The 25,331-nt window shown below is 45.8% G+C and overlaps 1 protein-coding gene across 4 annotated transcripts in view; it reads right to left on the bottom strand.

Annotated features, from left to right (window-relative positions):
• PPP1CB (protein phosphatase 1 catalytic subunit beta) overlaps window positions 1–25,331 on the bottom strand; it is a 1,120,416-nt gene that overhangs the window by 81,559 nt on the left and 1,013,526 nt on the right. The gene's annotated exons all lie outside the window — the stretch shown is intronic.

Genomic DNA, 25,331 nt, shown 5'->3' with positions numbered 1-25,331 from the left:
CCACCTCTCAAGGTGTCTTCAGGCCTTCCTCTTCTTTTTCCATCAAGGCTTTCACTAAGTCTAAAGCAGCCATGCATGCTAAGAGACAGGCGGGTCCTCGGTCGGCCGAATTCCAAAGTCTAGGTCCGGCGTCGGTTGTCGTCGCTTCTTCCCTGACGTCAGTGCGACAGGGATATAAAAGAACCAGCCGACGCCATTTTTTTCAGTTTTTCTTGCCCCAGATGTCAGGTGCCCCCAGAAGGAAGGCAATACATAAATTTATGTAATAATGCAATGCAATATAATCAAAAAAACAGTAGTTGCAAGCAAACACACCATAAATGAATACCCCAATCAGGTTGTATGAGGAGGTGTTAGCCAATAGGCCTGTCCCAAGAGGGGAAGGAGGGAGGGAAACCTGGACTGCAGCTGTATTAGCACTCGAACATCTACATTTATGGTGGGTACAAAACTGTACTATGTTCATCGTGCACACAGCTGCAGTCATAACAGATGGGTAGAATCCCAAAGCTAAAAAAGGGGTGGTAGGCACTAGGTGGAACTAGGAGGAGCCAGGATGCCCTGCAAGACTGCAGTGGCAAAGCCTGCTCTAGTTTTGGAGTATAATGGTAGGTGATAGTGCTTGGAGAAGGTATGCACAGAACTCCAAGTGGCTGCTTCCAAAATATCTTTGGTAGGAACCCCTCTGAGGAAAGCTGCAGAGGTAGCTGTGGCCCTTGTGGAGTGAGATCTGATGCCTGCAGGTACAGTTTTACCATGAAAAGAGTAACAAAAACGTATGCAGTGGGCTATCCATTTTGAGATTGTCTGTTTGGAAATTGGCTTCCCTTGAGCTCCTGTAGCATAGGACACACAGTTGCTCTGATTTTCCGAAAGGCTTTGTTCTGTCCAAATAACGCAGCTGTCTGTGGATGTCCAAGGAACGTAGTAGTCTCTCCCCTTTGTTTTGAGGATTAGGGTAAAAGGTAGGTAAGTGGATAGCCTGATTCAAAGCTACCCTGGATACCACCTTTGGCATAAAGGACAGGTTGATTTGTAAGGAAACTCTGTCCTGATGGAAAATGATGAAAGGCTGCACAGCCATGAGGGCTTGTAGTTCCGATACCCTGTGAGCTGAGGTGATAGCCAGAAAGAAGGCTGTTTTCCAGGACAAATATTGCAATTCTGTTGAGGCAGCTGGCTCAAAAGGAGGCAAGGTCAGTTTTTCTAGAATGAAATTGAGGTCCCAAGCAGGTACTGGTTGTTTCCTTGGGGGTTTTATATTCTTAGCCCCTCTGAGGAACTGTCTTAAGAGGGGGTGAGAGAATAAAGGAGGATCAGTGTTGTATTCTGCAGAAATGGCTGAGGCATGGATTTTGATGGAGAAGAATGAAAGTCCACTGCTTAGCATCTCAGCTAGATACTGTAATATTTGAGGTAAATTCAGTATTCCAGGATTCTGGCCCTTTTTTTCATTCCAGGCACAAAACCGTTTCCATTTTGCAGAGTAAGCTTTTCTAGTAGAAGGCCTTCTGGCCTCCAAAATGACATCCTGCACCTCCTTGGAGAGTAGGGTCTGTTGTGAAGTTAAGGAATCTTCCATGCGGCCAGATTGAGTGTTTTCAGCTGACTGTGAAGAGTTTTGAAGCTGTGCTGAGTCAGAAGAAGAGGCATTAGAGGTAGGGTCCATGGTGGGAAATGCTTCAGGCTCCTCAGGAGTGGGTACCAGTGTTGTCTTGGCCAGTCTGGAGCAATGAGAATCATCTTTGGTCTGTCTGCTCTGGTTTTTAACAGAACTTTGGGCAGCAGAGGAAGAGGTGGAAAGGCATAAACTGTCATTGTTGTCCAACTGAAAGAGTGCGTCCACTCTCCAGGCCTGTGGATGAAAAGTCCTTGAGCAGAATTTTGCCAATTGGTGATTTTTGTGGGAGGCAAAGAGATCTATGTCTGGCCTTCCCCATGCTTGAATTATCTCTGTAAAAACTTGAGAACGCAACTTCCATTCGTGTGGATCTGTCATATTTCTGCTTAGGTTGTCTGCCAGCGTGTTTTCCTTGCCTGGCAAGTACTGTGCTTGAAGTTCGATTTGTAATTCCAGAGCCATGTTACAAAGAGACATGGCCAGCCTGTATAGGGGGTATGAATGGGTTCCTCCCTGTTTGTTTATGTACCACATTACTGTGGTGTTGTCTGTCCTTATCAATAGTTGACCTGGATGCAGAAGGTCTTTGAAAGCTATAATAGCATTTATTACTGCTAGCATTTCCTTTTGATTGATGTGTAGGTGCTTTTCTTTTTGGGACCATTTGCCCTGAATGCACCGATCTGTCATGTGCGCCCCCCAGGCGTAGTCCGAGGCGTCTGTTGTGATGACTTGATTTGCTTGAGGCTTGCAGAATGGGAGACCTGTGTTTCTTTGGCATGCTTGAGCCCACCACAGAAATTCCTTTTGAAGACATGGAATCAGTGGTATTATTGTTTCCAAACTGTGGCTGTGTTGAGACCATAGGTTTTTCAGGTACCATTGAAGTTTCCTCATATGCAGCTTTGCACATGGGATTAGTAGGATGCAAGATGCCATGAATCCCAGAGCCTGCAGGATTTTCCTTGCAGTCAGCCTGGTGAAATTTGCTAGTTTTCTGAAGTATTGAGTTAGTTGCCCCTGTTTCTCTGGTGTGAGGTAGGCCATCTGGGTGTTTGTGTCCAAGTTGGCACCCAGGAAAATTATTGTTTGAGAGGGTATTAGCCTGGATTTCTTTTTGTTGACTTTGTATCCCAGAGAATTCAACAACATTATTACAAAAGCCAGATGTTTCAGAAGTATGTGCTTGCGGTCCGCTTGGATCAGGCAGTCGTCCAAATATGGGTATATTTGTATCCCTTGAAGTCTGCAGTAGGCAATTACTGATGCCAGGCATTTCGTGAATACTCTGGGCGCAGTAGATACGCCAAAGGGCAATGCAGAGAATTGATAATGGGTTGAACCTGCAAGAAATCTGAGATATCTTCTGCAATCTTGTCTGATTGGGACATGCAGGTATGCCTCCTTGAGGTCCAATGTTACCAGCCAAGACTCCTTGCCCATCATGGGAAGAAGCTGCTGTAATGTGAGCATCTTGAATTTTGGCACGAGTAAAAATGTGTTTAGGATGGATAGGTCCAAAATAGGTCTCCAATCTTTTTCCTTCCTTGGTACCAGGAATAGTCTGGAGTAAAAACCTTGACCTTGTTCTTGTGTAGGTACCTCTTGAATAGCTTTCATGTCCATGAGATCTGAAATTTGTTTTTGTGCCTCTGCCCTTTGATTGTGTGGCAGGTTTGGCATGCCTCATTTTTGGAACGGTGTGAAAATGGAATCTGTAGCCTCTGTTTGTAATGTCCAGGATCCATTTGTCTTATGTAACACTATGCCAATTTTTCGAAAATAATGCCAGTTTTCCACCTAAAGGTGCTGCCATTTGAGCCTTGCTTGGCATGCAAAGGGGAAAGTCATTGGGTCTGCTTTCTGAATGGCTGTGAACTATCCTCACCACCTCTTTGTGCAGGAGCTTGCCATTGTCTGCCTCTAAACGATCCTTGAGATTGCCCTCTGCCCCTCGGGCGCCTGTATCTACCTCTTTGGGGTCTGTCCGTGGCTGGAAAGGACCAATTTTTGGAAAGCCAATTTCTACTGAAACGTGGAGGTTGTACCTGTAGGAAATCTTTCATTGTTTGCATTGATTTAGCCTTTTCCTCCATTTTCTTTAATACCTCCTCAGCTTTAACACCAAATAATACATCTTTTTGCAGAGGGGCATCTGGTAAGGTTTGCTCTTTGAGCCAGGCATGTCTACGTATGACTGATCCTGTAACAGCAGCTCTACATGAGGCCTCTAAAGCATCAAAACCACATTGCAAAGTATGTTTACCCACTTGTTCTGCACTATGCATCAAATCCTGCAACTCCTTCAAGTCTGGTTGTTCAGGTTGTGACATTTTGCTTCTCAACTGTGAAAACAGAAACTGTTGGTACTTTAACATATGGAACTGGCAAGTTTAATGCCCTCATGGTTAAGGTGGCCGAGATGTATACCTTTTCCCCCCACCTTTCTAAAGCTCTGGAATCTCTTTCTGAAGGTAATGGATTTTTAGCAGTGGAGGCCTTAATTTCCTTGGGGCCCTGTGAGATAGTTTCTGGGTCAGCCGCATGGCTTTTGTATAGGAATTGGTGTGAGTCAGGAACCCGGTAATACCAGTCAGGCTTGACTGGGGCTGGAGGTAAAGAGTCTGGGTTAAGGCAGGCCTCCGAATACACATCATCTAGAATGTCTAAGACAGGAGGGTATAGCCAGAGGCCTGTGCTGAGGGAGCAAGAGAAAATCCCTAAGCCTTTTCTTGGAGTCTGAGTACTCTTGGCCTTCCCAGTGGAAGTGTTCCCTCAAGGTATGCAAGGTTTCCCCAAAAGAGTAATCCTCAGGGGGGGGGAGACAGAGGGAATGGACTCCTCTGCATCAGAATCCTCAAATGGGGAGTATGAATGCTCCTGGTCATCAGAATGCTCTGAAATAATGGAGGCCTGGTCCAAGGAGGGGGATTCTTCCTCCACTCTGGGCCTTTTGTCCGGGGGGGGGGTTGAGAACCCCTGATAAGAGTAATCAAATCCTCAGCCATTTTGAGCATCTGCTTTTTAGGCATGGGGCCTTGAGAAGGGCCCTGTGGAGCTTGTCTCTTAGCATGCATGGCTGCTTTAGACTTAGTGAAAGCCTTGATGGAAAAAGAAGAGGAAGGCCTGAAGACACCTTGAGAGGTGGCAGACCTGTCTAAACTCTGAGTTTCACCGCCAAGAGTGGCTTCGGTATCGGTAGTCGGGGTGTGGGCCAAAGAGCCTGCGACCTTGGGTACAGTAGACACCGCCAATGAAGTGTCGTCGGTAGTCAGGGGCTGCGTAGGCGCCTCAGTGAGAACCGGACCACCCATCTGTTATGACTGCAGCTGTATGCACGATGATCATCGTCCACATTGCAAAGTATGTTTTCCAACTTGTTCAGCAGAGTGTAATAAATCCTGCAAATTTTTATGTTAATCTCTGACTTTGTGGAAAATAATTTTCTGTTTAAGCAGTCCCATGATATGCTGTTGATATTTAAGCATATGAAATTGACAGTTTAAAGCTCTGATTGCCAAGGTTGCAGACGTGTAAACCTTCTTACCCCATCTATCCAGCTCCCTGGAATCTCTATCAGAAGGGGCAGGATTTTTAGCAGTAGAGGCCTTAATGCCCTTTGGACCCTGAAAAAATGGTTTCAGGGCCAACAATGGGATTTTGAAAAGGAATTTGTGGGAGTCTGTGACCCTGTAATATCTGTCTGGCTTACAAGGAGCCAGAGGCAGAGAATCAGGAGTCATACTAGATTCTGAAAAAAACATCAACAATGTCTAGAACAGGAGGTATGGCCAAAGGCCTATGCTGAGGAAGAATCAGAAAATCCCCAAGTCTCTCTTTAGATTCAGAGAAATCCTGACTTTCCCAGTGGAAATGTTCCCTTAAGGTATGTAAAGTTTCCCCAAAAGAAATATCCTCAGGGGGAGAAGCAGAAGGAATGGAATCCTCTGCATCAGAGTCCTCATAAGTAGGAATAGACAAATCCTGTTCATTAGAAGAGTCAGAAGAAATAGAGTCCTGTTCAGAATATTCATAGTCAATGTCTTGCCTAGGCCTCTTAGGAGGAGGGGGTTGGCTACCCCTGATCAGAGTAATTAAATCTTCAGCCATTTTGATCATTTGTTATTTAGGCATAGGGGCCTGCACATGTGGCCCAGGCATCGTTTTTTTAGACATAGATTTAGATTTTGGCCTTAATTTTGAAGATGGCATTGGTCTAATGTACAAATCTGTAGGCCTACACCCTCAGAAGTCGGTGTCTGCACAGCTGCTCCGGACCATTCTAAGGCAGAGTCATCCGTGGGTTCCATAATTGAAGCATCTCGCGGCATACCGGACTCCGGATTGGTCTCAGTAGAGGTCTGCAAATCAGAATTAGTGGGTATCAGGGGCTGTGAAAGCGCCTCACTGAGTACCGGCGAACGGCTTAGGAGAAGCGTTGTCAGTTTTGGACCTCGACGGTCTGTCTTTTTCTTTGCATTTTTTAGGTATTCCGGTAGTCGGATTGCTAACTGACAACATTTCTGGATAATTAAATCTTGAGCCAAAATATTTATATGCAAAAATATACGGACATTTAATCGTGCATTGATTAAATTTAGCACAAAACCGACAGCAAGGCATGTTGTGGTCAGGGCCTAGGCAAGGAATACAGTACAAATGAAAATCCTTATGAGGTATTTGCTTCCCACAAGTAACGCAATTATTAACTTTTACTGACATCAGTAAGGCGCAAGAAAAACTTTCCCCAACGGGGTACTTAGCTTTTAGTTGAAGACTTTGGTTCTGAAACTCGAAAATGAAAATTTCAGGAGTCGGCCGACCAGCACTTGCGAAATGCTTCTGCTTCGGGCACCGCGCGGCAAGAAAGACTAATGTAATGGCATCGGCTGCATGTTTTACACCCCTGACAACCTGACGTCATGGAAGGGACAGCAACCGACGCAGGACCCAAGACTTTGTTAATCAGGCCGACTGAGGGCAACCTGCCAGCAGATTACCGAAATGTAATGACTGCAACAGTGAAACACGAACATCATCCAGGACTGCAACAGTGAATACACTAACATCTACATTTATGGTAAGTGTACACAACTGTACTATGTTCTTCATGTTTCACTTTTGCAGTCATTACCTGTGGGAGGATTCCCAAAGCTGAGGAGAGGGGTGGTAGGATTAGTAAGAGACCTAGGCATGGGTCAGCATGCTCTGCAGAACTACAGAGGCAAACTCTGCCCTAGCCTTAGAAAATTGAGGTAGGTGGTAATGCTTGGTAAAGGTATGGACAGAAGTCCAGGTGGCAGCTTCCAGGAAGTCCCTTGGTGGGAGCTCCTCTGATTAATGATGTGGAAATGGAGGCTGCCCTAGTGGAATGGGTTTGAATAGAATTAGAAGGGGCTTCCCATGCAATCTGTAGCAGAAATGGATACAGTGCGATACCCATTTGGAAATGGTTTGTTTGGAAATGGCTTCCCTCTGCCCCTGGGGCAAAGCTCTTCATACCTTTACCAAGCATTACCACCTGCCTATCTTTTCCAAATCCAGGGCGGGCTTTGCAACCGCAGTCCTGCAGAGCATACCAGCCCGTCCCAACTCTTCTTGACTGCCTCCACCCACTCTTCAGCTTCGGGAATCAACCCAAGTGTGATGACTGCAACATTGAAACACGAAGAACATAGTACAGTTTCGTATCACTTACCATAAATGTAGATAGATGTAGTGTCGGAACTACAGCTTCCAGAATGTCTCTGGTAAGGACTCCTCTAAGAAAGGCTGTAGAGGTTGAAGTTGCCCTAGTGGAATGTGTTCTGACCCCCCGAGGGGGTTGTTTCCCATGGTGTTTTGTAACAGAAATGGATACAGTGTGCTATCCATTTGGAGATGGTATGCTTTAAAATGGCCTTGCCCTCTGCCCCTGGTGCAAAGCTAACTAGTAACTGGTCAGATTTCCTAAAGGGCTTAGTCCTATCAAGGTAGAATCTGAGCTGTCTGTGCACATCTAAAGAGTGGAGGATCCTTTCCCCCTTATTTTGAAGATTAGGGGAAAAGGTGGGCAAATGGATAGATTGGTTGAAAGCCACACTGGACACCACTTTAGGCATGAAAGTTGGGTTAGTCCTGAGGGAGACTCTGTCAGCATGAAAAATAACGAAGGATTCCACAGCCATAAGTGCTTGTAGTTCCGACACTCTTCTGGCTGAAGTGATGGCCAGAAGCAAGGCCGTTTTCCAAGAGAAGAACATAAAATTAGACCCTCTTAGTAACAGCCTGCATATCATTGCTGGAGCCTTCCTGTGTCCTGACAGAGTGCTGTTCAAACTATCTGGAGATGTACAGAGTTAAGTATATTTTTCTGGCACTTCAAAGTTGTGTACTGTTAATTGTTGCTTGACTAATTTTACATCAGTGCTGGCTGACTTCAGAGTTGTGCACTGTTATTTTTGCTTCACTGTACAATTTTTCATATCTTTGCTGAAGGTGTTGTTTTTCCCCTACCCACCCTTCCTATTCCTGTCTTGTTTAAATTTGCAGACTTTTGCAGTTGCCCACCCCCACTGTAGATTTGATCTGGGACACCCCCCCACTCCCATCTCTTTACCTCATTCTACCTAAGAGACTCCTCCTGCATTTGTTTTAGTCATTTTTAATTTAATTGCATTTTTTTAAACTGTTTGGTCTAACATTGCTGCATACTCAAGTGTGTTAGCTTGCACTGCATTTGAGTTGTTTTTACTGCTGTTTTAGTTACTTTTCTGTAAAGAAAAAAAAATCTAAACCCGTTTCCTACCTTTCCTGTAACTACTAGTCCAGATTCAGATTTGCTGTATCCAGGACTGTATGTAAGCTTCTGAGCCCTCCAAGCTTTGTGTTGGAGGGAAGCCTTCTAGCTTATCAGTGGGAGTGGTAAGCACTAGGTAACCTATCTACCACATAAGGAGTGGTTCTGGCCCAAAAACTGTAGTTATTGGTCGTTGGGGCAGTTTTTCCATCTCTCTCAACTTTCTGACTTAAAAGCCCGCATTTGCACTTGTTTCCCCCTTTTCCTGTAACTAGTTTAGTTCAGATACAGATTCTTAGTTTTTGCACTTGAATTTCCTGATTTGTGATCAGCACTTGTTCAGAACTTGTTGTAAGCACAAAATATACTAATTACTACAGCACTCAACCTTCCTCATTACCTACAGGAAAACAGTTTTGGTGCTTACTTTCCTCACTTGTTTAGAGAAAAACAGCTCTTGTACTCACTTTCCTCACTTATCTAGAGGAAGCTCCGTGTTCTTGCCTGTCTATCTGATGAATCTGGGCATCGTGGGGCTATGTGGAAATTGCCTCATCTACACGGACAACCCTCTCTTCCTACCACCCAACACTACAACCTGTGAGAGATGCATTTATCTAGCCAAACTGGAGGTAAAGCTCTCTCCAACCATGACTGAACTTGACAGTCAAGAGGAGAAGGTAAAAACTTACACCAGGGAGAAGGTAAAAACTTACACCACAACACTCTCATCACATAGTCTCACTAAATCTACACCTCCAAAATCCACACATAGAAATACAAAAACATTCGCGGGTGCTCTCAATAATAATCTGCTCAAGCAACAGAGATCTCCAAAGTAGAAATGCAAACAACCTCCACCCCCCCCAACACAACCCAAATGACACAGCATGCAGACTCAATGTGCCACTCAACCACAACCAATAAGGCAAAACAACGTACACAACACACTAGTCATACGTGACTCTACAGTCAAGCACATGTCCCACTCACCAGGCTAAACAAGGAGAAGGTTACTGTCAGGTGCCAGGATCCGCCACATAGCCCACGCACTCAGGTCACTCCACAACAATTACAAATAGGACTCTCTTCATTGTCCATGTTGGTGTGAACGACCTGAGACGTATCTCCCTGGACTACATGAAGAGAGTCGTGAAAGAGCTCTCCGATCTTGTAGCCCAGGCAGGTATGACCCTAGCCCTGAGTAGCATTCTGCCATCCCCAGAATGATATCGCAGTACAAGGACAAAATGATCGACTTCAACAACTGGATAAGCTTCTGGTGTCATTCTAAAGGGATCCAGTATCGGTCTGCCTGGGATGACACGACAGACCACGATGCTTTGCCAGAGATGGCCTGCACCTGTCACCCCTGGGATTCTGGATACTGGCTAAGGTTCTTGCCGCCCCTATAGTGCCTTTTTTAGGCAAGGTTCAAACGACAAATTCACCACTGTATCAGGAACAGGCAATCAAAAACTGAGGGTGATGCTACTCAATGCTAGAAGTCTAAATCTCAAAATGCACTCACTCGAGGCACTCCTTAAAATGGAGAACATCGATATCTGTGCAGTGACAGACCTGATTCAAGGCTCCAGAGAGCACCCCTGCACTACCAGGCTATAACTCATACCACACTTTTTGGCCATGTAACCTGGACCGGAACACCAAAGGTGGAGGTGCGTCCATATTCATTAAGGATTTCCACACCTCCAGGCTAGTTGCTCAGCATAATGCATCCAAGGTTATCCAAGTGCAACTAACTCTGGGCAAAACCTGCAATCCAAATTGTAGCTTGCTACAGATCCCCCACCATGCCCCAGGATTCCCACTCCTCTTTTCTTGATGTACTGGAAAATATTAGGGTTCAACCAAACACCCTAATAATGGGCGATTTCAACTACCCCATTAACTGGGAAAACTACTCAGATTTGCTCAACGCTTTCTGGAATTCATAAACTCCAATGCCCTGGATCAACTTATCCACACCCCCACCAGGGGCAACAATATCCTAGATCTAGTCACTGCCAACATGAATGACCTGTGTACCACACGTGAAGTCAACACCTCATTGGTCCGATCCGACCATAAGCTAATCACCCTAAATATCCACATCCTGCCCCCACCCCCCCATTAAGGAAACCACGGTAAAAAATCTCTCCAAGGCCAACTTCATGTTTCTTTAGACAGAAGTGGTGAACTTCATGACACCCATGCAGATGAACAGTACAGTTACGACTACTGAATCCTACACAAAGTACAGTTTTGTACCTACCATAAATGTAGATGTCCGAACTGGATAGCATCTGCAGTCATAAAGTACAGTTTTGTACCTACCATAAATGTAGATGTCCGAACTGGATAGCATCTGCAGTCATAACAAGTGGGTTGTCCTGTCGTCAGGCAGCCCTGCAGTCGGCCGGATTCCAAAGTCCGGGTCCGGCTTCGGCTGATGTCGCACTTCTCCCGACGTCATCTCTGTTGGTCTTTGGGTATAAAAGCATCAGCCGACGCCATTTTCCTCAGTGTTTCTTGCCCCAGATGCCAGTAGCCCTCTTGCAGGCTAAAATTTGGATAGATGCCAATGTTTCCAAATAGATAGAGGTAAACACAGCAATAAGCATATATGTACATGTATACAAACAAATACACCATAAAAGACTCCCCCCCAAAAGCTAGCTATTAGGAGGGTAAACACCCTAGGAGTACCACAGAGGGGAAGGAGGGAGGGTAATCCTGACTGCAGATGCTATCCAGTTCGACATCTACATTTATGGTAGGTACAAAACTGTACTATGTCCTTCATGGATGCATCTGCAGTCATAACAAGTGGGTAGAATACCATAGCCAACTAGGGAGGAGGATAAAAGTAGATTATGGTGTGTTTAGGATCCCTTGCAGTACAGCAGTGGCAAACCCTGCTCGGGATCTGGAATAAAGAGGCAAATTATAATGCTTGGCAAATGTATGCACGGAGGTCCAAGTAGCCGCCTCAATAATGTCTTTGGTTGCCACTCCTCGTAAGAAGGCTGTGGTAGTGGCTGTTGCCCTTGTAGAATGAGGTCTTATGTTCTGTGGAATTGGTTTTCCATGGAAGGAGTAACAGAATCGTATGCAATTTCCTATCCATTTGGAGATTGTCTGTTTGGAAATAGCTTTTCCTTCCCTTCCTGTTGCATAGGCTACAAAGAGTTGGTCAGTCTTTCTGCTATTTTTGTTCTGTCCAAGTAGTAGCGTAGCTGTCTATGTACATCCAAGGTATGCAGTATTCTTTCCCTCTGTTTTGTGGGTTGGGAAAGAAGGTAGGTAGGTGGATTGCCTGGTTTAAAGACACTCTGGATACCACCTTGGGCATAAATGTTGGATTAGTCCTCAAGGACACTCTATCTTGGTGGAAGATTAGGAAGGGTTGCACTGCCATTAAGGCCTGTAGTTCTGAAACCCTCCTTGCTGAAGTAATTGCCAGTAGGAAAGCAGTTTTCCATGACAGGTGTTGTAGGTCTGCTGTTGCTGCTGGTTCAAAGGGTGATAGTGTCAACTTTTCTAGCACAAAGTTTAAATCCCAAGCTGGTAATGGTGGTTTCCTTGGAGGTTTTACATTCTTGATTCCTCTGAGGAACTGCCTGAGCAAAGGGTGCGAAAAACAGGTGGATCAAAGCTGTATTCTGCTGAAATAGCTGATGCATGTATCTTGATGGAGGAGTAGGACAGGCCTGAATGAAAAGTTCGCCAGATACTCCAGAATGTTAGGTATATCTATGTTTGACACATCTTTTCCTCTTTCCGTACTCCAAATGACAAACCTTTTCCATTTTCCAGCATAGTTCCTTCTTGTTGAAGGTCTGCGTGCTTCAAGAATAATGTCCTTAACTCTTTGGGAAAGTTCTGGATTAGCTGCTGCTATGTGATGTTCCATGCAGTCAGTTGCAGCGTTTTTAGGTTTGGATGTATGATGCTGTAGTTGTTCTGAGTTAGCATCAAAGGCATCAGTGGTATTGGCCACATATTGTTCCGAGACATGCTCTTCAGTAGTGGGTACCAGTGTTGTCTTGGCCAGTTTGGAGCTATCAGGATTATCCTTGGACGTTCTTCCCTTATTTTTAGCAGTACCTTGTGTATCAAAGGAAGAGGTGGGAATGCATATGCTGTTAGGCCTTTCCAGTTGAAGGAGAGTGAGTCCACTTTCCATGCTAGTGGGTGGAATGTCCTTGTGCAGAATTTTTGAGCTGGTAATTGAGAGGTGATGCAAATAGGTCTATCTGTGGCATTCCCCATTTCTTCGAGATGGTCTTGAAGATGTCCGGGTGCAGCTTCCATTCGTGGGCATCCGGAGTGGTTCTGCTTAATATGTCTGCCAGAGTATTGTCTTTCCCTGGTACAAATATTGCCTGTAACTGAATGTTGTAGCTGAGTGCCAGGGTCCACAGCTCCAAGGTCATTCTGCATAGGGGGTATGAATGAGTGCCTCCCTGTTTGTTGATGTACCACATGACTGTGGTGTTGTCTGTCCTTATCATCAACTGGCCCTCTTTGAGAAATGGTTTGAACTTTTGGATTGCCAGTTTTACTGCCAGCATTTCTTTTAGATTGATGTGCAGGTGAAGTTGATCCTGTGTCCACAATCCTTGCACGCATTTGTCCAGCATGTGGGCCCCCATCCTAGGTCTGAAGCGTCTGTTGTGATGGTCTGGCTTGGTTGACATCTGCGAAAGGGTAGGCCTGGGTTTGACTGGCATGCCTGAGCCCACCATAGGAACTCCTGTTTTAAGCATGGAATTAGTGGGATTTCTGTTTCTAGACTGTGTCTGTGTTGGGACCATAAATTCTTTAGGTACCACTGTAGTTTCCTCATATGTAGTCTGGCAAATGGGACCAAGATTATGCATGATGCCATGAAGCCCAAGGCCTGTAGAACTTTTCTTGCTGTTAACTTGTTCAGTTTTGTTAGTGCCAAGAAGTAAAGAGGAAGTTCTTTTGTTTTTCTGTAGTCAGGAATGCCAGTTGTTGTACTGTGTCCAATTCCGCGCCCAAGAAAGTCCTTGTTTGGGATGGTATCAGTCTTGACTTTTGTAAATTGACTGTGTATCCCAGTCCTTGTAGCAAGTAAATGACCCTTTGTAAATCTGTTGTCAGCTTGCTTTTGTTGTCCCCTTGTAGCAGGCAGTCGTCCAGGTATGGGTAAATTTGAATTCCCTGTAGTCTGCAATGGGCGATTACTGATGCCAGGCATTTTGTGAATACTCTGGGCGCAGTAGATAAGCCAAAGGGCAATGCTGAGAATTGATAGTGCTCTGATCCTGCAAGAAATCTGAGGTATCTTCTGCAGATTGGTCGTATGGGGACGTGCAGGTATGCCTCCTTGAGATCTAGAGTTACCAGCCAAGACTCCTTGCCCAGCATGGGAAGAAGTTGCTGTAGGGTCAGCATTTTGAATTTTGGGACAATGATGTATGTATTTAAGGTGGACAGGTCGAGAATTGGTCTCCAACTTTTTCCTTTCTTGGAACTAGGAATAGTCTGGAGTAGAACCCTTTCCTTGTTCTGCTGTTGGCACTCTTTCCACAGCTCTCATGTTTGCTAACTCCATTATCTGGCGTAGAACTTCTGTTTTTTGATTTGGAGGTAGATTTGGCATTCCTCTTTTGACTGGTAAAGTGTGGAAGTGAAACCGGTGACCTTGATCTATGGTTTGTAAAATCCACTTGTCTTTTGTTATGTAGTGCCAGTTCTTTGAAAATAAGGTTAACTTTCCGCCTAGAGGAGCTGCTATTTGTTCCCTGGTAGGCGGATTTAGGATTAAGTCACTGTGGTTGTGCTGATGTAGTGGCAGTGGCTGTGTCTGTGCCTCTGTTGTTACCTTGCCACTGTCGTCCTCTGTAGGCACCTCCTCTGGATTGGTTTCTGCCTCTGGAACGTCTATTCCTGCCCCTTTGAAATTTTGTGGAGTCAGGAAAGGACCAATTTTTGGCAGGCCAGTTCCTGCTAAACCGTGGGGTTGAACCTGCAAGAAATCTTTAACAGTTTGAACAGATTTTGCCTTTTCTTCCATTTTCTTCATAACCTGCTGGGCAGGTGTACCAAACAAACTTGTCTTGTCCATAGGAGCATCTAGCAACTTAGCTTTAACATGATCCGGTAAAGCTTGTTCCTTTAGCCATGCATGCCTTCTTATCACTGTGCCTGTCATGGCTGATCTAAATGAAGCCTCCAGTGCATCATAGCCACATTTTAAGGAATGGTTGCTAACCTGTTGTATGTTATTTACCATCTCTAATACATATTTCTTATCAAGAGATTCATCAGTGGTTAGGTTTTAGTTAACTGATCAAGCATAAACTCTTGGTATTGTATCATGTGAAACTGACAGTTTAAAGCTCTAGCTGAGAGAGTAGCTGAAGTGTAGACCTTTTTACCCCATCTGTCTAGTGACCTTGCTTCCCTTTCAGAAGGAATAGGGTTTTTAGCTGTGGTCGCGGCTACTGCCTTGGGACCCTGGGATATAGTTTCTAGGTCTGCAAGTGGGGCCTTGTAAAGGTGGTGATGAGTATCTGGCACCCTGTAAAATCTGTCTGGTTTGGCAGGGGCTGGGGGTAAAGAATCTGGAGCGGAGCAAACATCATTGAAAGCATCATCCACCACAGAGAGAACAGGAGGTATAGCTAAGGGCCTGTGCTGTGGGAGGTGCAGAAAGGTCCTAAGTCTTTTTCTGGAGTCTGAAAAATCCTGTTGCTGCCATTGGAACTGTTCTCGCATGGCATGCAAGGTTTCCCCAAAGGAGAATTCTTCTGGTGGGGAAGCAGCTGGAATGGATTCTTCAGCATCAGAATCTTCAAAATTGGAGAAGGGAGCCTCAGGCTGGTCAGTTATGTCTGATTCATCAGCAGAATCATCAGAAGACACTGGCTCAGGGGCTCTGCCCTAGGTCTCTTCTCTGGGGGCTGAGAGGCCCTGTCTGGGTGAGATTGAGATCCTCTAATTAAAGAAATTAAATCTTCTGCCAAAGAAAGCATTTGAGAACTAGAAGAGGGCCTGGATGTGGGGGTTTAACAGGCACTGTTTTAGTAGTCTTGGCTGCTTTAGCCCTGGCGAAGGCCTTAATGGACATGGCAGCTGGAGGCCTAGCAGCACCACGTGCTGGGGTAGAGACATCCAAGGGATGGTGTCTGATAAGTCAACCACCGTAGTGGGTAAAATTTCTGAGGTCGATTCAAGAGTTGTAGCAGGGGCCTCAGTTGTAAGAATAGGTTCAGCTGTACTTTGAGCAGTTTTCTCGGTTTCGGCCGAAACCGAGACACTCATGATTTGCTTTACCGTGGTTTCGGCCGAAACCGCGGACCGCGAGTGTCGGTCTTTATCTTTGCGTTTTGGGGTAGTCGGAGGATCCGGCGGCATAATGTACGCAAAATCAGAACCGAAAAACTGTTCTGCAAACTCCGACCGACGCCTAAGCGTTGTCGGTTGAAAGAGGCACAGGCGAACAGGCTGCTACGTCGTGGGCTGGGCCTAAACAAGGCAGACAGTAACAGTGCAAATCTTTATGAGCTATTTGTTTCCCACAGGTTAAACAATTGTTAACTTTTCCTGACATCGGCTGTGGCAAGAAAGCGTCCCCAACGCGGTACTTAGCTTTAGAAGTCTTGAAGTAGTATTCGGTAGAAGTAATCTCTGGATCCGACCGACCGGCACTTGCGAACAGCTTCTGCTTCGGGCGCCACGCGGCAAGAAAGACTGAGGAAAATGGCGTCGGCTGATGCTTTTATACCCGAAGACCAACAGAGATGACGTCGGGTGGAGTGCGACATCAGCCGAAGCCGGACCCGGACTTTGGAATCCGGCCGACTGCAGGGCTGCCTGACGACAGGACAACCCACTTGTTATGACTGCAGATGCATCCATGAAGGACATCTGCACTTTATAAGCACTTACACAAGTGCATGGATCGTGCTATCCCAAACAGAACCAAGATGCTAGCCTCCAAAAAAAGGAAGCCAAACTGGTGGCCCCCTGCGATAAACAAACTGTACAACAGAAGGAAGAAACTGTTGCAAAAGAGTAAAATCCCATGAGTAGAGGAGCTCCCTGGTCAGCCTCAGTAAGAAGCTGCGATCCCTAATAAAATCCTCCAAAGCTAAACAGCCATAAAGCATTCTATAGCTATGTCAAGAATCTCATGGGCAACACTCAGATCTGCTCTGAGTTACAGCACAATGTCACTAAATATAGAGACCCAACTGATATTGCCAGCATCCTGGCAGATAGGTTCAGTGCTAACTTTACCCCCCATTCACCCCCTAAAGGGCCCATCTCTATAACGGAAGAATGCAAAGTTCCTGTAATCACAGCTGCACAGGTAAAAACCACACTCTCCAAAGCCAAGAACACAGCATCCACGGGATGAGACAACATTCCAGGCTGCCTTCTACATGGACTACAGAACGAACTGGCACTCCACCCAAGTACCATGTTCAATCATAGCCTCACCTCAGGCTTTGTGGCCGCTGAATGGCACACAGCGACGGTTATCCCCCTCCACAAGGGGGGAGCCACATGGACCCCAGGAACTACCACCCCCCCATTAGCCTGATGAGCCTGGTCTGCAAGGCCATGGAACGTATCATCATGGAACTTATAAACAAAGACATTATCTCCAAACTCTGGACCCCACCCAGTTAGGGTTTGTAAAAGGCAGATCATGTCACCTAAACCTGATAGACTTCTTTGAAGCAGTCACCAAAGCTGAGGGTAAGGTGGTTCACACAGCCTATCTAGATCTTGCCAAGGCTTTCAACACCATCCCCCACTCTGGAATTATAGATAAGCTCACTAAACTAGGTATAAATCCCTGTGTCACAAGATGGGTTGCCAACTGACTCACTGACAGAACCCACACTGTGAAAGTAGCAGACTCCAAATCCACCTTCAGACCAGTGACAAGTGGAGTACCACAGGGTTCAGTCCTGGGTCCTCTCCTGTTTGGTACCTACTTCTCTAATGTACAGGTTAACACAGAAGGTCTTCGGCCAATGAAGTTTGCAGATGACTGCAAACAAGGAGCCACAATCGAAACTGCTAACGATGTGGACATCCTACAAAAGGGCCTCACTGAGACAGACGCCTGGTGTCAAAGCCATGGCCTCAAGCTCAATGCCAAAAAGTGCATTGTCATCCCCTTTGGTAAAAACTCTGTACCCATGAACTACAACATAGGCGGTAGTATACTTAACACTGAAAGTGTGATAAGAGACCTTGGGACACAATTGGAGAGTAGTCTCTCCTTTTATGATCACATCGCCATAGTAGTCAGGAAATCCTTCTACGTAGCACACCTCATCACAAAAGGTTTCTCATCTAGAAAAAAAAGAGGTCATGGTTCCCCTCTACTCATCACTCAGACCCCATTATAGAGTACAATGCCCCTTTTGGCATGTACCTCACAAGACATCTACAACTGGAAAGGCCGCAGAAATACCTCACAAAGAGGATTACCAGCCTCAAACAGATGCCCTACGCAGACGGTCTCAAAAAACTCCAGCTTTACTCAGCTGCATATCACCTACTCAGAGGTGATCTCTGCCTAACATACAAAGCTATGTCAAACCCAGAGCTGTTGGACATGCTCCACTTAAAGAAATCCCAATCCCTCCGAACTACATGCTCTAGGGACCTAAACCTTGTCACCACAATAAACAGAACATGTCAGAGGGATAGATTCCTGTCCCAGAGACTTCCCACACTCTGGAATAAACTACCTATCTATATCAAACAAAGCTCCTCATTAGCACTCAAGAAAAATCTTGATGACTGGATGGGAAATAGGAAATTCACCTCAAGGATCACTTCTGTGGCTCTGCGACAGTGGCACAGGAAAATAATTTTCTTGGGTGGCAAAAGCCAGGGTACCTTTTTGGCTGGGCTTGTATAGGCTCTAGGGCCGATAGCCTAGTACCTACCTATGAACTCTGCTGACACTGCAGGCGGGGAGTAGTGCGAGCTTGTCTAACACAAAGTTAAGGTCACAAGCAGGGGTAGGAGCTCTTCATGGTGGCCTTAAGTTGTTAGCCTCTCTCAGGAACTGCTTGATGAGAGGGTGTGAGAAGAAAGATGGCTCAGTGCTGTAATGAGCAGAGATGGCAGAGGCATGGATCTTAATGGAAAAGAAGGATAGGCCCCTGTGGAGTAGGTCTGCTAAGTAATCCAGCAAGAGAGGTAAGGAGGGCTGTGCTGGGTCAGCTCCTTTAGTCTGGATCCAGGAACAATACCTTTTCCAGTTGTCAGCATAAGATCTTCTATTACTGGGTCGTCTGGCGTCACACGTATGACATCCAGTACCTGCTTGCTTAGGCTGGCCACTAGAGGAAAAAAAATCAAGGAATAAGCCAGGCTGCAAGGTTCATGGTCTGCAACTGTGGATGCAAGAACTGTCCCTTCTGCTGAGTCAAGAGAGTTGGGATCTGTGGGAGGTGCCATGGAGGCAAAGGTGGACAGACTGCACAATAGTGGGTACCAGTGTTGGCCTGTCTGGGGCAATCAGGATTGCCTTTGGTCTTTCCTCCTTTATCTTGAGTAATACTCTTGTAAGACGAGGTAGAGGGGGAAAAGCATAGATTGAGAGGTTTGCCCACTGGAAGGATAGGGCATCCACTTTCCAGGCCTTGCTGTGAGGTTCCCTGGTGCAGAATTTGTTGAACTGGTGGTTGTAGGGGGAGGCAAATAGGTCCACCTTCAGGTTACCCCATTCCTGGGTCACAAGACTGAAGGTGTTGTGGTTTAATTGCCACTCTTGTGGATTCTGCTCAAGTTGTCTGCCAGAGAGTTTTGTTGGCCTGGCAGGAATTGAGCTTGCAGGTGAATATGCATGGTTGAGGCAGTGTTCCAGAGGGTCATGGCTAGCCTGCAGAGTGGATTCCCTCCGGCTTGCTGATGTTCCACATCAATGTGGTGTTGTCGGTTTTGATTAGTAGGGGCCATGGAGAGAGTAGGGATCTGAAAGCTGTCAGAGCATGCTGGAGCATGCTGAACAGCTAGCATCTCCTTTTGGTTGATGTGCAGATGAATTTGATTTGGGCTCCAGTGGCACTGAATGCACCTGCCGTCCAGATGTGCACCCCAGGCACAGTCTGATGCTTCTGTTGCTAGGTTCTAGGCAGCGTGGGGTTGTGTAAATGAAAGCCCCTTGTTGTGGTTGCATGCTGCTGCCCACCAAAGGAACTCTTTCCTTAGACAAGGTATCATAGGTATGACAGTTTCCAAGTCCTGAGAATGTTTGCATCAAAGACCAAGTACCATTGAAGTTTCCTCATATGCAGTCTGGCATAAGGAATTAATAGAATGCAGGAGGCCATGAACCCTAGAGCTTGCAAGATTTTCATTGCGGATAACTGGATTCTGGTGGCCATATGAGAGAAGTAGCCTGTCAGATAAGCTTGGTTTTCTGGAGTAAGGAATGCCATCTGGATGCTGTGTCCAGGCTTGCTCCCAGGAATACAATTTATTTGACTGGGGACAAGTTTGGATTTTTTTCATTGACAGTGTACCCCAGGGAGGTTAGAAGGTCCTTTACAAATGTCAGGTGCTGCAACAGCTTTTCCTGACTGTCTGTCTGAATCAGGCAATCGTCCAAGTAGAGGTAAATTCGAATATTTCTCTATCTGCAATAGACAACGGCAGGAGCCAGGCATTTTGTGAAAACTCTGGGAGCAGTGGATAAGCCAAAAGGAAGTGCAGAGAACTGATAATGCATAGGTCCTGCCCTGAAACGTAAATATTTCCTGCAGGAGTCCCTGATTGGGATGTGCAGATAGACGTGCTTTAGATCTAGAGTGGCTAACCAGGCATCTTTGGACAGCATAGGCAGAAGCTGCTGTAGGGTGAGCATTATGAATTTTGGTACCACCAGGAAGGTGTTTAGAAAGTATAGATTTAAAATTGGGCGCCAAGTGCCGTCATTTCTGGGTACCAGGAAAGGTCTGGAATAAAAACTTTGGCCTATCTGTTCTACAGAAACAGGCTGAATTGCCCTTATGGAGAGCAGGGACTAAACTTGGTTTTGTGCCTCTGCCCACTGGTTTGGAGGAAGGTCTAGGAACCCTTTTGGGATTGGCAGCGTGTAGAAATAAAATTTGTATCTCTGGGATACTATGTTGAGGACCCATCGATAGTCAGTGATGGTGGCCCAGTTTTTTACACGGTGGGCAAGTTTTCCTCCTAGGGGCACGAGCAATTGGGCAGAGGTGACGAGAGGAGTTGAGAAGTCATTGCAAATTCTTTCCATAAGCGGGTGGCTTAGCACTCCCTGTTTTAGAAGTGGAGGTACTCTATTGTTTAGATCTCTGCAGACCCTGAGACTGTAGTCTTGGGGGGGGGGGGGGGCTGCTTCCCCTAGGTCTAGTTTGAGGTGGCCTTGAGGGGGCTGGAAAGGACCAATGTTTTGAGGGGCAATGCCTGCCGAATCTTGGAGGCTGCACTTGTAAAAAAATCTTTGACTGTCTGCATATACTTAGCTTTTTCTTCCATCTTTTTTAAAACTTTTTCTGCTTTGATGCCTAACAGATTGTCTTTGTTCAAAGGTGCATCCAATAATTTTGATTTGACATGGTCTGGCAAGGTCTGCTCCTTAAGCCAGGCATGCCTTCTCAGTACAGAACCTGTGAATGCTGCCCTGCAAGAAGCTTCTAGGGCATCAAACACACATTGCAGGGTATGCTTGCTGACTTGGCTTGCAGATTGCATAAGCTCCTGCAATTCTTTATTTTATGCACAGTCAGGGAAGGTAGACAATTTTTTCATAAGTTCCATAGTATGTTGCTGGTATTTCAGCATGTGGAACTGACAATTTAATGCTCTAATGACAAGAGTTGCAGAGGTGCATACTTTTTTACCCCATCTGTCTAAAGCTCGGGAATCACTGTCCGAGGGGGTGGGATTCTTAGCTGTAGTTGCTTTTATTCCTTTAGGTCCTTGGGAGATGACCTCTGGGTCAGCAGTAGGACTTTTGAAAAGAAATGTGTGAGTCAGGGACTCTGTAGTACACCTGTCAGGTTTCCTGGGAGCAAGCGGTAAAGTATCAGGAGTTAGACTGAACTCCATAAAGACATCACCCATAACATCCAGAAAGTATAGTTGTGTACACTTACCATAAATGTAGATGTAAGAGTCTGTTCACTGTTACAGTCATTACATTTGGGTTATTTGCCTGCAGGTAGCCCTCAGTCGGCCTAAATACCAGAGTCTTGGGATTTCTGCATCAGATGCTGTCGCTTCTTCCATGACGTCAGGTCGTCAGGGGTACAAAACATGTAGCCGATGCCATTACATCAGTTTTTCTTGCCACAGATGTCAGGTGCCCCCAAAATAGGGAGAAATTACATGGTATGTAACACCCCCAGCAAAAAGCAAATACACATGATATAAGATATGCCAAACAAAAAAGATAGGTAGAAGTAAAGAGAAGTCAGGGAGCTGGAGGGAGGGTAACCAGGACTGCAACAGTGAATACACACTAACATCTACATTTACGGTAAGTGTACACAACTATACTATGTTCTTCATGTTTCACTGTTGCAGTTATTACATTTGGGTTGATACTCAAAGCTGAGGAAGGGTGGAGGTAGTTAAGAAGCATTAGGGCTGGCAATCAGGCCCTGTAAGACTGCTGTGGCAAATCCAGCTCTGGATTTAGAAAAGACAGACAGGTGGTAATGCTTAGTGAAAGTGCGCACAGAGCTCCAGGTTGCAGCTTCCAGGATGTCCCTGGTAGGGACTCCCCTGAGAAAGTACAGTTGTGTTCACTTTCCATAAATGTAGATGTTTAGTGTATTCGCTGTTGCAATCCTCACATATGAGTTATCCGGCTCCCGGTAGCCCTCAGTCGGCCCGGATACCAGGGTCTTTGGTATATGACGTCGGATGCCGCCGGTTGTAAAACTGAGGTCAGAATGTCAGGTATAAAGGAATCAGCCTATGCCATTTCCTCAGTTTTTCTTGCCTTAACTGTCAGGAGCCCCCAAAAGAAGGCTAATCCAGGAAGGTAGCACCCTGGACACATGTCCTACAAAAAAATAAAAATATATATAAATATATAGCCTGTGCCTTAGGAAAAAAGGGGGAATGGAGGGTGGGAAAAGTACAATTGTGTACACTTACCATAAATGCAGATGTTCGAGTGCATTCATCACATTTGGGTAATCTGCTTGTAGTAGCCCACAGTCAGCCTGATTATCAAAGTCTTGGGTCCTGCGTCTGTTGCTGTCTCATCTTCCATGACGTCAGGTAGTCAGGGGTATAAAGAATGCTGCCGACGCCATTACATCAGTTTTTCTTGCCCCAGATGTCAGGTGCTCCCATAATGGCAAGCAATTATATATACAAGGTCACATCTGCAACAAAAAAGCAAATACACCAAAACGCTTTAAACATAGTAAGCAAGAATAGAGGTATAGCCAATAGAAGTCAGGGGGCTGGAGGGAAGGTAAAGTACAGTTGTGTACACTTACCATAAATGTAGATGTTCGAGTGTATTCACTGTTCCAGTCATCACATTTGGGTTATCTGCTTACAGTAGCCCTCAGTCGGCCTGATTAACAAAGTCTTGGGTCCTGCGTCGGTTGCTGTCCCTTCTTTCTTGACGTCAGGTTGTCAGGGGTATAAAACATGCATCAGACGCCATTACATCAGTTTTTCTTGCCCCAGATGTCAGGTGCCCCCCTAATGAGAAGCAATTAAATTTGTAAATAAACAAGGTTATACTTCCAACAAAAAAGCAAATACACCAAAAAGCTTTTGAGCATAGTAAAGGAGCCAAAAGAAGTAAGGGGGCTGGAGGGAGGGTAACCAGGACTGCAACAGTGAATACACTCGAACATCTACATTTATGGTAAGTGCACACAACTGTACTATGTACTTCGCGTTTCACTGTTGCAGTCATCACATTTGGGTAGATTCCCAAAGCTAAGAATGGGAGGAGGAATTTAGATAGCATTAGGACCAGCTAAAAAGCCATGCAAGACTGCAGTGGCAAAGCCAGCTCTGGATTTAGAGAAAATTGGCAGATGGTAATGCTTGGTGAAAGTATGTACAGAACTCCAGGTAGCAGCTTCTAGGATGTCCCTGGGTAGGGACACCTCTGAGAAAGGCTGTAGAGGTAGATCCCCTGTGGGATAGGTTTTCCATGGTGCTTATAGCAGAAATTAATGCAATGGCCTAGCCATTTGGAAATGGTTTGCTTTGAAATAGCCTTCCCCCTCTGTCCCTGCAGCAAATGCCACCAGCAGTTGTTCAGATTTCCTTTGAGGTTTAGTCCTGTCCAAGTAGAATCTAAGTTGTCTGTGCATATCTATGGAGTGCGGTATCCATTCCCCTTTGTTCTGTGGATTAGGAAAGAAGGTTGGCAAATGAATGGACTGATTAAGGGCCACACTGGATACCACCTTGGGCATGAAGGAGGGATTGGTCCTGAGGGACACCCTGTCCACATGAAAGATGATGAAAGGCTCCACTGCCATAAGGGTCTGTAATTCAGATACTCTTCTTGCTGAAGTGATTCCTAAAAGGAAAGCTGTTTTCCAAGAAAGACATTTTAAGTCTGCAGTAGCAGCTGGCTCGAAAGGAGGAAGAGTGAGTTTCTCCAATACAAAGTTAAGGTCCCAGGCTGGAGTTGGAGCTCTCCTGGGTGGTCGTACATTTTTGGCCCCTCTGAGGAACTGCTTGAGCAGTGGATGAGAGAAGAGGGGAGGTTCTGTGTTATAATGAGCTGAAATAGCTGAGGCGTGAATTTTGACGGAGGAGAAAGACAGGCCCTTGTGAAGCATCTCTGAGGTAAAATGGGCGCTGCTGTGCTCATTCCTTGAGATTGGTTCCAGGCACAGAATATTTTCCTTTTTTCAGCATAAGATTTTCTAGCACTAGGCCTCCTTGCCTCGAAAATGATATCCATCACTGGTTTACTGAGGGATGGTAAAGGAGAGATTAGGTAATTAGCCAGGCTGCTAGGTTCAGTGTTTGAAGCTGAGGATGCAGAATCTGGTTCTCCCGCTGAGACAACAGGGTAGGAGTCTGAGGCAGGTGCCATGGGGCCAACAGTGACACACTGTGCAAGAGGGAGTACCAGTGTTGGCATGGCCAGTCTAGTGCAATCAAAACCGTCTTTGGTTTGTCTTGTTTGATCTTTAGCAGTACTTTGGGGAGCAGGGGCAGAGGAGGAAGGGCATAAACTTATAGGTTTTTCCAGCTGAAGCACATAGCTTCCACTTTCCAAGCTTGTTTGTGGAGAGTCCTTGTGCAAAATTTGTCCAATTGATAGTTCTGGGGGGAGATAAACAGGTCTGTATCTGGTCTCCCCCATTTGCCTGTCAACATGTTGAAAATCCTTGGTCCCAGTTTCCACTCGTGTAGGTCCATGAGGTTTTCTGCCAGTGTGTTTAGTTTTCCTGGCAGGAATTGAGCTTGTAGATGCACTTGGTAGCGCAGGGCTGTGTTCCACAATGCCATGGCTAGTCTTCAGAGGGGGTAAACATATGTACCCCCCCTGCTTGTTTATATACCACATAACAGTGGTGTTGTCCATCTTTACCATTAATAATCCTTGAAGAATGTGATCCTTGAAGGCTGTCACAGCATTCTGTACAGCTTACATTTCTTTTTGATTGATATGCAGGTGCACTTGACTTGAGTTTGGTTTGCCCTGAATGCACTTCCCTGCCAGGTGAGCCCCCCCATGCATAGTCTGATGCGTCTGTTAGGGTTTGGGCGGCAAGGGGTAGCGTGTATGGTAATCCCTTGTTTTGGTGGCAGGCCTCTGCCCGCCAAAGGAACTCTAGGCATAGGCAAGGTATGACAGGAATCATTGCTTCTAGATCCTGAGAATGTTGACACCATAGGCTTTTTAGATACCATTGTAGTTTCCTCATATGCAGTCTTGCATATGGGATTAGAAGA

The sequence above is a fragment of the Protopterus annectens genome, chromosome 1.part2, assembly GCF_019279795.1.
Source record: "Protopterus annectens isolate FY-2018-M chromosome 1.part2, PAN1.0, whole genome shotgun sequence".
NCBI classification, from domain to species: Eukaryota; Metazoa; Chordata; order Ceratodontiformes; family Protopteridae; genus Protopterus; species Protopterus annectens.
This window is presented reverse-complemented; position numbering and strand designations above follow the sequence as displayed.